Source organism: Budorcas taxicolor, chromosome 18 (genome assembly GCF_023091745.1).
Source record: "Budorcas taxicolor isolate Tak-1 chromosome 18, Takin1.1, whole genome shotgun sequence".
NCBI classification, from domain to species: domain Eukaryota; kingdom Metazoa; phylum Chordata; class Mammalia; order Artiodactyla; family Bovidae; genus Budorcas; species Budorcas taxicolor.
Window position 1 is genome coordinate 30,990,738 of NC_068927.1, and position 12,915 is coordinate 31,003,652.

The following is a 12,915-nucleotide window of genomic DNA, read 5'->3' on the forward strand; positions in this document are numbered from 1 at the left end:
TTAAGTCCCTACTTTGTTCTGTCCGAACCTAATAATCCTAAGAATAGCCAAGGGAAAAACGATACTGATCAAGATCAGGAGTCAAGTATTTATGTGGCTCTAACTGTAGATCATGTGAATGTCCCATCATATTACTAAAAATTATATAAAAACTGTTTATGTGGAACTGAAGTACTATGAAAGTCCCATTTCTAAAAAATAGTAAATATTTCTAAATGCCTTTTCTTTCCATTTAATGTATTTTAGACTCTGTATTTAAAAACTTTTTAAATGATTTATCTGTGTTATTTTTGTCAATGCATTGTGTATATATATTTGAGTGATAATGTATGATCACTGAAAGAGGATTATGTAGCAAGATCTTTTCAACATTTTAGTTAGGTGGGCCTTGCAGATTTTGGCAATATGTTGACTATCAGTTTCTGTGGCTTTCATTTTTCTCTATCTTCTATATAATTGTCTATATATAGAAAGGTATCGTTCTATATCTTCATCAAAATTAGAGTGGAAAGTTGTGCAAGACAACCAGGACTATTAGCCCAATGCAAGAGTCGTTGTTCTCTTTGTCAGCATAGGAAACAAATGCTTTACTGTGTTTCTTAATAACAGTATCGTTGTAATGAATATCAGAGACCATTGTGAGAATCAGACAGTCTAGATTCACACTTGGCATATAGACCATGCTCACTAAGCAGTAGGCATAATCAATTTTCTGTGTGTTTTAGGCCTGTAATATCCACAGTAAAGCATTTGTTTTAGTCTTTTTTGGTTGATGTTGCCAGGTTTTCTCCAACTAATACTGTGATGATATTCTTTGATGCTTCTCTATTAGTTTCTAACTTTCTATATTTTGAAAAAAGAAAGCACAAGTGTTTGGAAACTATAAGTGAAATAGCTACAGTTTTACTGAGCAAATATTCTAGAAGTATAGTGTAAGGCATCGAAAGGCAGCAGGTGCTACTATGAGAATGCAGTTTTAGCAGCGTGGTAGCGGCATTCTGTGCCTGGCAAGTCAATGAACAGATCTGAGCCTCAATTTGCTCATCTGCAAAAGGGCGCTAATAATACTCACCCTGTGTACGTTTACGTGTGTGTGTATATATGTATATATATATATGTGTATGTATATATATAGCAATAGACGGCAGAGCTGAGCGGAGCTGCGAGGCGCCAGCGCGGAGCAGGCGGGTCTGCGGGCGCGAGGCGGAGCGCGGGCGGCCGGGAAAGCTCTAGGGAGGACGGCGGCGGCGCGAGCGCTCGGTCCCGGCCTGCGGGAACCGGAGACCGCGGCGGCGGTGGCTGCTGCCGGAGGAGCCGAAGGGACACCTCCCTGCCCGCGCTCTGCCTCAGGCCATCGCTGCTCCCCCGGGGCCCCGCGAGAACTCGCCTCTGACCGGAAGGCACTGATCAAGAATGCAGATATGTCTGAGGACATGCAACAAGATGCCGTTGACTGTGCCACGCAGGCTATGGAGAAGTACAACAGAGACGGACTGCTGCTGCTAAGTCACTTCAGTCGTGTCCGACTCTGTGCGACCCCATACACGGCAGCCCACCAGGCTCCCCCGTCCCTGGCAAGAACACTGGAGTGGGTTGCCATTTTCTTCTCCAGTGCATGAAAGTGAAAAGTGAAAGTGAATTCGCTCAGTCGTGTCCGACCCCCAGCGACCCATGGACTGCAGCCCACCAGGCTCCTCTGCCCATGGTATTCTCCAGGCAAGAGTACTGGAGTGGGGTGCCATTGCCTTCTCAGAGAAAATCCTTCTTGATATAGGCAGCAATAGAGAAGGACATTGCTGCCTATATCAAGAAGGATCTTCTCGGAGAAGGCAATGGCACCCCACTCCAGTGTTCTTGCCTGGAGAATCCCAGGGACGGGGGTGCCTGGTGGGCTGCCGTCTATGGGGTCGCACAGAGTCGGACACGACTGAAGCGACGCAGCAGCAGCAGCAGCAGCAGATATATATTATGTATATCAATACATTTTAGCATTTTTTTTTGCACTTAGATATACAACCCATTCAAAGTAAGAAAATACAGGTTTGTCTTAATGATGGGACTTTTAAATAATATCCTAAACAGAGATGTAAGCATACTTTCTAATCTTACAATCGTTTTTAATATTTCTGAATGAAAGCTATTTTTTAAGCAATTCTGTGTTCATGGTATTTAATGTTAGATTATTCCTTGAAAGACAAGTTCTTGCAAAATTAAACATCCATTTTAGAATAAGTATTTTTAGAAAGACAGAAAAGTTCTAACAGGATTAATATAGGGGTATAGGTTTTTTTTTTTTTTTTCTTGTCTACCCAGTCCAAATGTGAAATTTATATAATTACCTGCATACATTTTAGTTTTCTTTCTTTGCGGAAAAAAGATAATAAATTCTAGATAGTTGTTTTTTAACTATTCTAAAACTTTCTTCTTTGAACTTTAGCCTTCCAACATTCATGGCAAAGTTTTATGTCAACTCACAATACATTTCATAATATAGCCAAAGTGATTTTTTTTTTAAAGATTTGAAACTTTACACTGAGAAAATTCTTCTAAATCTATTACTGATACATGTAATATATATTTATATCAAGTTACTTCCCAGCACCACTAGTAAACTTTGTGTGTGTGTGTGTGTGTGTGTAAAAGCCTCTTCAATGTGTGACACATTTTTTTTTTTTTCCTATGAAGAACCTTAAGAATAGATGCAGATATACTCAAAATACAAAGAACTACTTCATTAATTTCTTTTGGGGAATCAAGCGAAGTCTTATGATCACAGTTTATGACTCCACAAAATATTTCATTGCATTTTTCTTTTAAAAGAAAGAAAAATTCCCTGTTTCTCCTTTAAGTAAACTATTCATGTATCTGATCACTCTTCCACAACTTTGACAGGCACCTGTACCTGTAACTGTTTTCTTATCCCTGAAAAATTTGTTCAAATTCTCTCATTTTGAGAGATCTTTCTGATAAATCAAAACTGAATCCAGTAATTGAATATCTTCATAAAACTGTTAACTTTTATTGTCTTCAGTTTTAGAATATAGACAAGACCTAGCAATTCTGAACTATTAGAGCCATGTATCATACGTTCATTGAGTTCTTTGATGTATGGGAATAATTTAATTCTTTAATATGTCCAGAGCCCTGCTCAACAAATTATTGAGAACCTGTAATACTGTAGAAGCATATCTTTTAATAATACTGTTCACATTTTAATATGGAAGAGATCTGGTACAATAATTTCTAGTGTAAAGATCACTTCCATTTGCATTATTTCTTTTCAAGGGTGATAAAGAGGACAAAGTACATAGAGGATCACATAAGTTCACGCACTGCCCTTGACATTCATCTTCAGTTCATTTCAGTTCAGTCGTTCAGTCGTGTCTGACTCTTTGCGACCCTATGAATTGCAGAACTCCCGAGTTCACCCAAACTCATGTCCATCGAGTCAGTGATGCCATCCGGCCATCTCATCCTCTGTCGTCCCCTTCTCCTCCTGCCCCCAATCCCTCCCAGCATCAGAGTCTTTTCCAATGAGTCAACTCTTTGCATGAGGTGGCCAAAGTACTGGAGTTTCAGCTTTAGCATCAGTCCTTCCAAAGAACACCCAGGACTGATCTCCTTTAGAATGGACTGGTTGGATCTCCTTGCAGTCCAAGGGACTCTCAAGAGTCTTCTCCAACACCACAGTTCAAAAGCATCAATTCTTCGGCACTCAGCTTTCTTCACAGTTCAACTCTCACATCCATACATGACCACAGGAAAAACCATAGCCTTGACTAGACGGACCTTAGTCGGCAAAGTAATGTCTCTGCTTTTGAATATACTATCTAGGTTGGTCATAACTTTCCTTCCAAAGAGTAAGCATCTTTTAATTCATGCCTGCAGTCACCATCTGCAGTGATTTTGGAGCCCCCAAAATTAAAGTCTGACACAGTTTCCACTGTTTCCCCATGTATTTCTCATGAAGTGATGGGACCAAATGCCATGATCTGTTTTCTGAATGTTGAGCTTTAAGCCAACTTTTTCACTCTCCTCTTTCACTTTCATCAAGACATTCATCTTACATTCTTTGATCTGCCCATCACAGTAGTTTTGTTTTAACATTGTCCAACACAGCCTGCTACAGAAAATTAAAAGCCTTGTTCAAAGTCACATCTTCATTAATTGGTGGATGGGGGACTTGTCTGATTTCAAAGTTTGTACTCTATCTCCTAATACCATGAGTTTGCACACTCAGTATGTTAGAATAGATGAGTCCTTAGCTCCCAGCATGAACCTATTCATTTTGTGCGAGAGGAAACTAAAATCCAGGGAGAAGTATATCACAGTGTGACCTTGACGAAACTAGCCATCTCTGGTCAAATGAAAGCATGACACTCAGAGAAGGATGACTCTGCTCAGCTCACCAGGTACAGCAACACCCTTTTCTTCAGACTGCTTTAAGATAAACAGCCTTCAAAAGGCTGAGAATAATATACTCAAGCAATAGAGGTAAGAAATTTTAGTAGGCCATCTACTAGGATGAAAGCAAAGTTAATGAGTAACCCAAAACATCCAAGGACAACAATTACTGTCTTCCGCTATAAAGTGCATCAGCACATTCATTCTGCAGGCAGCTTAGGAATAGAACAGGCAACAAATAGAAAATGAACCCAACATGATGTCCAGAAACCAGAACAATACCATCCTTTAGTTGCCAGGGGTCCTCAGTAACATTAGACAACACTGAAAGTTAGCTGAAAATTGTTAGCTGACAGATACCTAAACCAACTATGCATAGCAACTGGAAAACACATGAACTATTTACCAGGAGATGTGGATCAAAACTAGAATGGATTCTAATAAACTTGCAAAAATAGAATTGTCAGCCCTGCCTCACAGTCCTGCAGCACAAATTGCCGTGATGTCTGTGGATCACTGTGAATTTGGAGAGAGGTCACAACATGATTTGACGCTGCAAGCGGAAAAAAGATTAAAAAAAAATATAGTTCAACATCATGTGTCTAAGCTCAGGAATCCTGAGGATGCCAATCTGAAACTCACAGGGAGAATTATCTGCTGGTGACTGCAGAGGTACATCACTACCCCGATCAGCTAAACACTTTGTTAAGGTGAGAGAGGGAATCTAGGAAAACCTAACCCATTATGTTGGGCTTCCCTGGTGGCTCAGCTGGTAAGGAATCCGCTTGCAATGTAGGAGACCTGGGTTCAGTCCCTAGGTTTGGAAGATCCCCTGAAGAAGGGAAAGGCTACCCACTCCCATATTCTGGCCTGGAGAATTTCATGGACTGTATAGTCCGTGGGGTCACAAAGACTCAGACACAACTGAGCAACTTTCACTTTCAATCCTTTATGTAGAAACTGTTTCACAAGTTGAGGAAGATTTAAGCAGGGACATCGTTTATGACAGTACAGAAGTTAGAATGTTTGATCACTCCTCCTCAAATCACAGCATTTTTGCAGGCTTAGCCTGTGAATTTCTCCCCTTGATGACAAAAAGCCATGTTAAGTTATAGCCTTTCTCTCTGAGAATTCAGATTAGTAGAAGACTGAGTCCAAAGGAGAACAAAAATACTCTGTACAGGAGGACAATACAGTGTCTATGTTATTCACTGTTTTATTTTCAATTCCCAGGGTAGTGCCTTGCAGGTGGTAAACACTAAATAAATAGGTATTGAATGAATATCTGAGTGAATGAAGATATATTGTCTCATCAATAACCTCAGAGGACAGTGGAGGAGCTACTCTTTGACTCAAGATAGATACACATGTCTACCTTAGCAGTCATCACAGTCCTGCAGAGAAAAGTGAAGAAAACTTTTCAGAAATGTTAAGTACTCCCTTCTTCTCCTCACAGCCGAGAGGAATCTGGGTTGTTATGAACTACTTGGAATTAGACAGACAGAAAATAGAGGGAGCAGAGAGTATGTATTCCAGACAGAAGGAATGGACAGCAGGTACAAAAAGCGTGATTGGTTTTGCATGTTCAACCTAAAGGATGTATAAGATGGGAACAAGGTAGAAGGGAGAGAGTGATGGAAAATAAAGTTGGAGAGAGGACATCTCTCATCACTGTCTTTTTTTGAAGTTAATTTTTATTGGAGTATAGTTGCTTTACGTTATTGTATTAGTTTCTACTGTACAGTTGGAGAAGGCAGTGGCACCCCACTCTAGTACTCTTGCCTGGAAAACCCCATGAACAGAGGACCCTGGTAGGCTGCCAGTCCATGGGGTCGCTAAGAGTTGGACACGACTGAGTGACTTCACTTTCACTTTTCACTTATGTGCATTGGAGAAAGAAATGGCAACCTACTCCAGTATCCTTGCCTGGGGAATCCCAGGGACGAGGGAGCCTGATGGGCTGCCGTCTATGGGGTCGCACAGAGTCGGACACGACAAGCAACTTAGCAGCAGCAGCAGCTGCTGTACAGTAAAGTAAATCAGCTATATGTATACATATATCTCTACTTCTTTTGGATTTCCTTCCCATTTAGGTCACCACAGAGCACTGAGTAGACTTCCCTGTGCTATGCAGTAGGTTGTCTACTATTGATTTTTTAAGAAATACATTTGAAGTCTCTGTATCTAGCATCTAATATCTTCATAACCTGGCTATTTACTAAGGCGCTACTAGCTCAAAAATTCTATCATTCTATCAACTCTTAAACATTCCATTTGTCAATATAGAGAGCCATATGTGTAACTGAACTGTGTCCTGTGGAAACCTACAGTTTTTAGGTACTTTTTATTTTTAGCTATTGATCATCTTATGGTAATCAGGGTTACCCAAATACTCTTCTTTCCCATTTCTGCTTTCTCCCTGCTTTACTCGTTGCCAGCATTTACTGATATGTTCAATCACTGGCCTCTCAGGTAAGGGACAGTTGAACAGTATATAACTACTTATCACCCAAATCTTTATTTTGGTTTCCTTTTTGATATTTTCATTTGTTGCACTGGGTGAATGAGACAGATTCAGGGGGCTCACAAATTTGTAGAAAAAGAAGAGAAAGAAGGGGAGGAAACTAATATTTATTGAGTCCCTTCTAGTCCCCAGACACTGAACTTAGCACATTTTTATTTTTTTAACTTAATATTTTCTTATAAAAAACAACATAAGGATAGTTATTATTTTCCTCTTATAGAAAAAGGCTTGAGGTTATTCAACAATTTGTGCAAGTTCTCACAGTTCATATTCAGAAGAGCTAGGATTCAAAACTAAATATTCTTAACCAGAAAGCCTGTGCTGTTCTATATTCCACAGGGGCTCTCTTTTATCATTCATTCTAATTCATCCCAAGTCAGCTTTTTAAATGTTTATCTATGTAAGTGTCCCCTTTACTGTTCCCAAATTATTTCTCTGCCTTCTCTACACACTTTAATAAACTGAAGGATCCAAAGAACAGGGTGGGTGTTATTCAGGTCACATCCCTAGATGGCATGTCACGTATGCCTAATGTTGTGTCTATAAAATGCTCAAATTAATTCAAAATGCGAACTTCTGTGTTGAAAGGAGACGAAGTGATTGTCAACTACATTTAATACTTTTTTAGAAAGGGAGAATTTGCATAGACTGACAGCTCATTTTGTTTCCACATTCAATTTTAATATCTGGTTGTGCTTACCAAAGGACAGTCATGTTTATTTGGCACCCGCAAAATCCCAAGGCTTATTTTCATGCTTGCAAATAGATGACAGATCAGTAAATAACATTATTCTTTAATGACACAAACAACAAAGTAGTCTAAACAAGATTTGGTTAAAAAAGTGTGTTCTCTGAGTAATTCTTTATACTTCCCTTAATGTACAGCTGCTTCCAACAACAAGTGTTCTATTTTTTTTTTCTTTTGAAGCAAAAGTCTCAGAAAGCGAAATTCTAAAACAAAAATAAAACAAATGTCTATGCTATAAGGTATTTTTAAGATAACTTCAAGGTAACTAACCATGTGAAAATTTATCTCTTGTTTTTTCTCTTTCAAAAATCTTCACAATTAGAATTCTCTATAAGAACCAGAAATGATTGCGAGCAGGTTGATAGTAAAGCTCTGAATCAATTCCTAACTCTGAATAGCATATGGACAACTACACATATCAGTTTATGCAGTATATCTAAATTATATCCATAGGAATCAGCAATCTCAGAACTAAATTGTCTTCCATAACATACATTGGAAAATATATGCTGTACTACACTGTGTATGACCAGAGCAATAATTTTAGGCTTATCAATTTTTGCAAAAGAAATTCTTAACTTCTGAGGGTACTCTTGTATTATGACTTAAAAAAAGAAAACCAAACATACAAAAAAAAAAAAAAAGATTTGGAAATGATACAAAATAACAAGAGCTTTATAAAAACTTCTTAAGCAAAGAAAATCTAGTTTTCTGAACCAAACTCCACAGCCACACTCAACTTGGAAGTGCAGATCTGTTATCTATTTTTCTTAACTTGCACATCATCTTTAATTACAGTTTAGACGACAAAATGAAACATAAATGGCTTTTTATCAACGAAACATTGCTGGAAGCATAAACAATAAATTATGAATTACTGAAGCAGAAGCCTTTTTGGATCATGTATGCATAATGCTATTCTGCATATTTGGAATCCCAGTTGGCCCTTCTGTTTCATGCAAATCGAGCGCTACCTTTTATGATTTAACACTGAGGAAAAATGCCTTGCTTCATATGGGTAAAAGCTAACATCATATATGAAAAAGCCCTCTTGTCAATGTTTGATGCTGTGGAAGTCTACTGTGTGAGCAGAGTGGACAGGATCACCATATTGGAAGCATGCGTGGATAGATATTCATTATCACACTCACACAAGCACACAGTGTTCACTTGTTGCTTAGGTATGGTTGCCAGAGTAACCCAATAATTATGAGTCCACTGTCGCTGAGGGATGGAGGCTTTTGTAAAGAATACTTCAGGAAAGAGATGCTATTTAGGAAAGTCCTCTGTTAGTTTCAAAGCAGCTTGGTGTAATGGAAGAATTTAATGAGACTCAAGGTGGCTAGAAAGAGGACAGTCGGCTTACCAGGGTGGTCCTCTTTGCTGTGTGGATCATCAGGAAGGCCTTTCAGGTCTCATTCAGCCCAGACGAGGTAGAGTGGCTTAAGAGAGAGGAAAGAGGAACTCTGCCTGGAAACCTACCTCCTGAACACAGGAGAAGTGTTCATGAGGATTCAGCTGGACAGAGGATGGAGAGAAGAAGACCAGCTGGGGCTGGCTTAGGAGGGAAACCCACTTTCAAGCAGTAAATTTTAGTTTTGGGGCAAGAGGCTTCTGAATTAAGTTGGTATTATTCAAAAGAGCAAAGGAAGACTGTCGTTCATTTTCCAGCTTATACAAAATGATTCCCGTAGAGTCTGTTTTGGGAGGTAGTAGATGAATTTAAAACAACTTGATATGCTAGAATAGAATGTCATTTAACAAGTTGGAAACTGGAATTAGCCTTTGTGTGGAGAAAGCTGAGTTTCATGTTGGCAAAGGAGAAAGAAAGAAAGAAAAAAAAAGCCTGAATATTTAAAACTAAATCCAGGAATCCCAGCAATTTTGTGGCTGGTAAATATCTTCATTCTTTCCCCACCTTCCTGTCTTCCTATTTTTTTCCCTCTTATGTTTCTTTGATGATACTCTTTAGACTGCAATGCATTGCAAGGCATATTAGTGAGGATCATGGTTTTCACAGCTACCAAATGAGGCCAGTTTCAGAATTACTGTGCAACATTCAAAAATCAACAGAATTAAAGCTGCAAAGAGACCTGTTTGAGAACAGTAAACCAGAAAAGATGGAACACAGCATGGGCATTTAGGAATTAATGGATTCTTGTAAATAGGATCTTGTCCCATTTCATGATGAGTATTTTTCTGTGTGCCAGACATTGGGATAATAGCTCTGTAAGCCATCGGTTACTTATATCCATCAAAGCACACCTAAGGGGTAGATAGGTGGTGTTATCTTTGGTATCACAGATGAGGAAATTGAAGCTTAAAATAACTTGTCTGTGGTCAGTATTCTCACAAGGGAGGTTTCTAGAGGATCAAAAGATGTGAAACACATAATGACTGAAGTTGGCCGTTGAGTTGAGATGGAAACCCTGCCAAACAAAACATGAATTATGCTCTGAACAGGTAACTATGGAATGGACATTGAGATAACTGAAGGCACACTTATTTCAAAGCTCCAGTCAGCATCTCCATTATCCAAATTAATTATCAAAATCAGGCCTTTTAGAGTGAGGTTCTTGCTAATAGAATTTTGGTTAATGAAGAGTCATCAAGAAGAGACAAAAACAAAAATAGTGTCATCAGATACTCTGGTTTCCCCACTGTTTTTCCCAACCAGTAGTCTAATCAAGCTATAATTGAGGCCAAGTCCATGTCTCTCTTTCCCACACACCCTCTTTAGGGCAGAGTTATGTTTATTCTCATTATTCTACACATGTGATTCAAATATTTCAGTAAAGATTCCCATTTTTCCAGCTAGCTTCCTGGCAATTTCCATCAAATCTTCTAACTAAAGTGTGCAGGCTAGAGAAAATCATGTTTCTGTCAGCCTCAGATTTCCTGCATTCAAGATGTTTCTGTATCTGGGGGAAGTTCATTTATTTTCTCTGACTTGTTATAGTTAATTGCTGAGTATCTTCCATTTTCACAATTGGAATGAAAGTCAGTACTGAGGTGCAGTCAGTCACACTCCCTTTGTTTATAAATTCATCCAACTGGAAGATGAAGAAAACGATATTTGGGGCTTTATAACTGAGAAGATGTAAGTTGTTGTGGTTGTTTAGTGTGTACATGTGATGAGTGACTCCTCACATTTTTGACCTTTGTTTTCACCTTTATCTGTGTTGAAGTTTGCTTTCCTATTCTGGCAGGGATATAATTCTCATATATTCAGAAAGAGAATTATTTGTGAAATCACCCAACTGCATAGGAGACAAGAGACAGTTAATTTCTATCTCATTTTGTTTTTGATTATGAATTAGTCAGCTGAAAATTGCAGAAGGACCAAGCTATACGAGAGGAGAGAAAGATCACAGTAAATGTGAATTGAAAGACATGCTGCAAGTTTCTTAGAAAATGCCGAATACTGAAGCCATCTCCCTTAAAGATCCAGTTAATAAGAGGAGCCATCCACCCATCAATTATGGATTTGACTATGTTGCCTCTCTCAAAATATTAACCCTTATCTGGTGGGCTGGGACTTGTAAATCGTGATGTTCTCAGTGGAGAAACATCAGCTATTGACCATTTTAAAATCAATCTGAAGAAGAAAAAAACCATTCCAAATATGAGCTCATCATTTGATTTTCTCATGTTTCAAACGTAAAACATACCATAGTTTTAGAGTAAACGATGTCTAATATTTGAATTTTTTTTGGTTGTTTTGTATTCTATCATCTTAAGGAATGGGTAACAGGCTCACAAGACATCATCTTATGTACCTTCTTATCAGTGTATCTCCAGCATTTTAAATCCAACAGCTTCTTTCCATTACTTTAATGGTTTCTACACATTAAGAGGAGACAAATTGTGGTTTATGTCCTGTTTTCTTAGAAACTATCCAGATTCCAAAAAAGTGAAACAAAACTCAATGAATTTCTGATCTAGGAAAAGAGAGATAGTGTATAAACTTGACATATCCGTTTTAAAGGCCTGTGGGTTCATGATTTATTCTGTGGAGATATTGAATATTTGGATCTTAAATCCAAGTCACAGAGAACATATGTCCTAGTTTCCACAAGACAGTCCTGGTTTATGGTTTTTCTAGGCATAAATATAAATAGCAACCCCTTTCACTTAAAAAAAAAAATCCCAATTGGAACAATAAATTATATGGTCACTCTTTACAAAATAAATCAACACATAATTTTATATAAACAATCATGGCACAGAGAGTGTTCTTTCTCTTCTGAGCCCTTTTGTGATACCTAGGCTCCCCACCTCCTTTTTTTTTGCAATTATTTCACACACTTGTGAGGTAAGGCAAAACTTAGGTCATATTTTCTAGTTTCAAGAGAAAACAGATAATCCACATGTCTTTAATATTTTACTGCAAATTTTATTGAAATGTGTGATGGGGCACAAAGAATTTTCCTAGGTGTACAAGCTTCTACTTTGTATTAATTCTAAAAGTTTGAGAAGACACTTGAAATGCATTCACCTTAGGACTAAAATCTCATCTTTAAAGGGTTTAGGGCATAATAAATATAGTACAAAGCTACACTTTCACAGGCATGCAGTAACAACCTTTCATTCATTCAATATATGTTTATGCAGTATCATTGAGCCATACTTATAATGGCCAGCCATATCCTGAATTGCAGAAGGCATAGAAAGCAACAAGGAGCTCAAAACCTGGGATGGGAAAACATTTCTTCACAGAGAATTTTTAAATGTTGGGCATTTGATATGCAAAAATAATGACTGATACCTGTTGGTTCAAATCAAAGTAAGAATTGCCCACACTTTTGCATAGACTTTCAGCTCAGTTTGGAATTTCCAAGGGGGCTCTCATCTTAGGCATAGTCATGTGACTTCCGCAAAAAAAGAAATGTTGGCAGAGTTACCCAAAAAACAAAAACAATGTACTTGGATTAGAGCTCCTAATTAAGGGAAGCTAACACATGTAACTCCATCACTGAGGAGAGAGATCAAGATTTCATCTCCTTAATGTTTGCAAGAGTGGAAGCCAGGTGAATGAGTAATATCTATACAACAGCTTTCTCATTTCCTTTTCTGTGATGCATTCATGATCCGCAAAGAAACAAGTAGCATTTTGTTAAAAGGTAAGGCCAGAATATACTTTAACAAGGGCCATACATGTTATTTCACTTCATAAGGGAAGTTTTATCAAAATTCACTACCTCCTTGAATCAAAACAAAGCAAGTAATCCAAATGTCA

The 12,915-nt window shown here is 38.2% G+C and overlaps 1 protein-coding gene across 1 annotated transcript in view; it reads right to left on the reverse strand.

The window, feature by feature from the left end:
- Positions 1-12,915, reverse strand: part of CDH8 (cadherin 8) — a 380,788-nt gene that overhangs the window by 44,212 nt on the left and 323,661 nt on the right. The gene's annotated exons all lie outside the window — the stretch shown is intronic.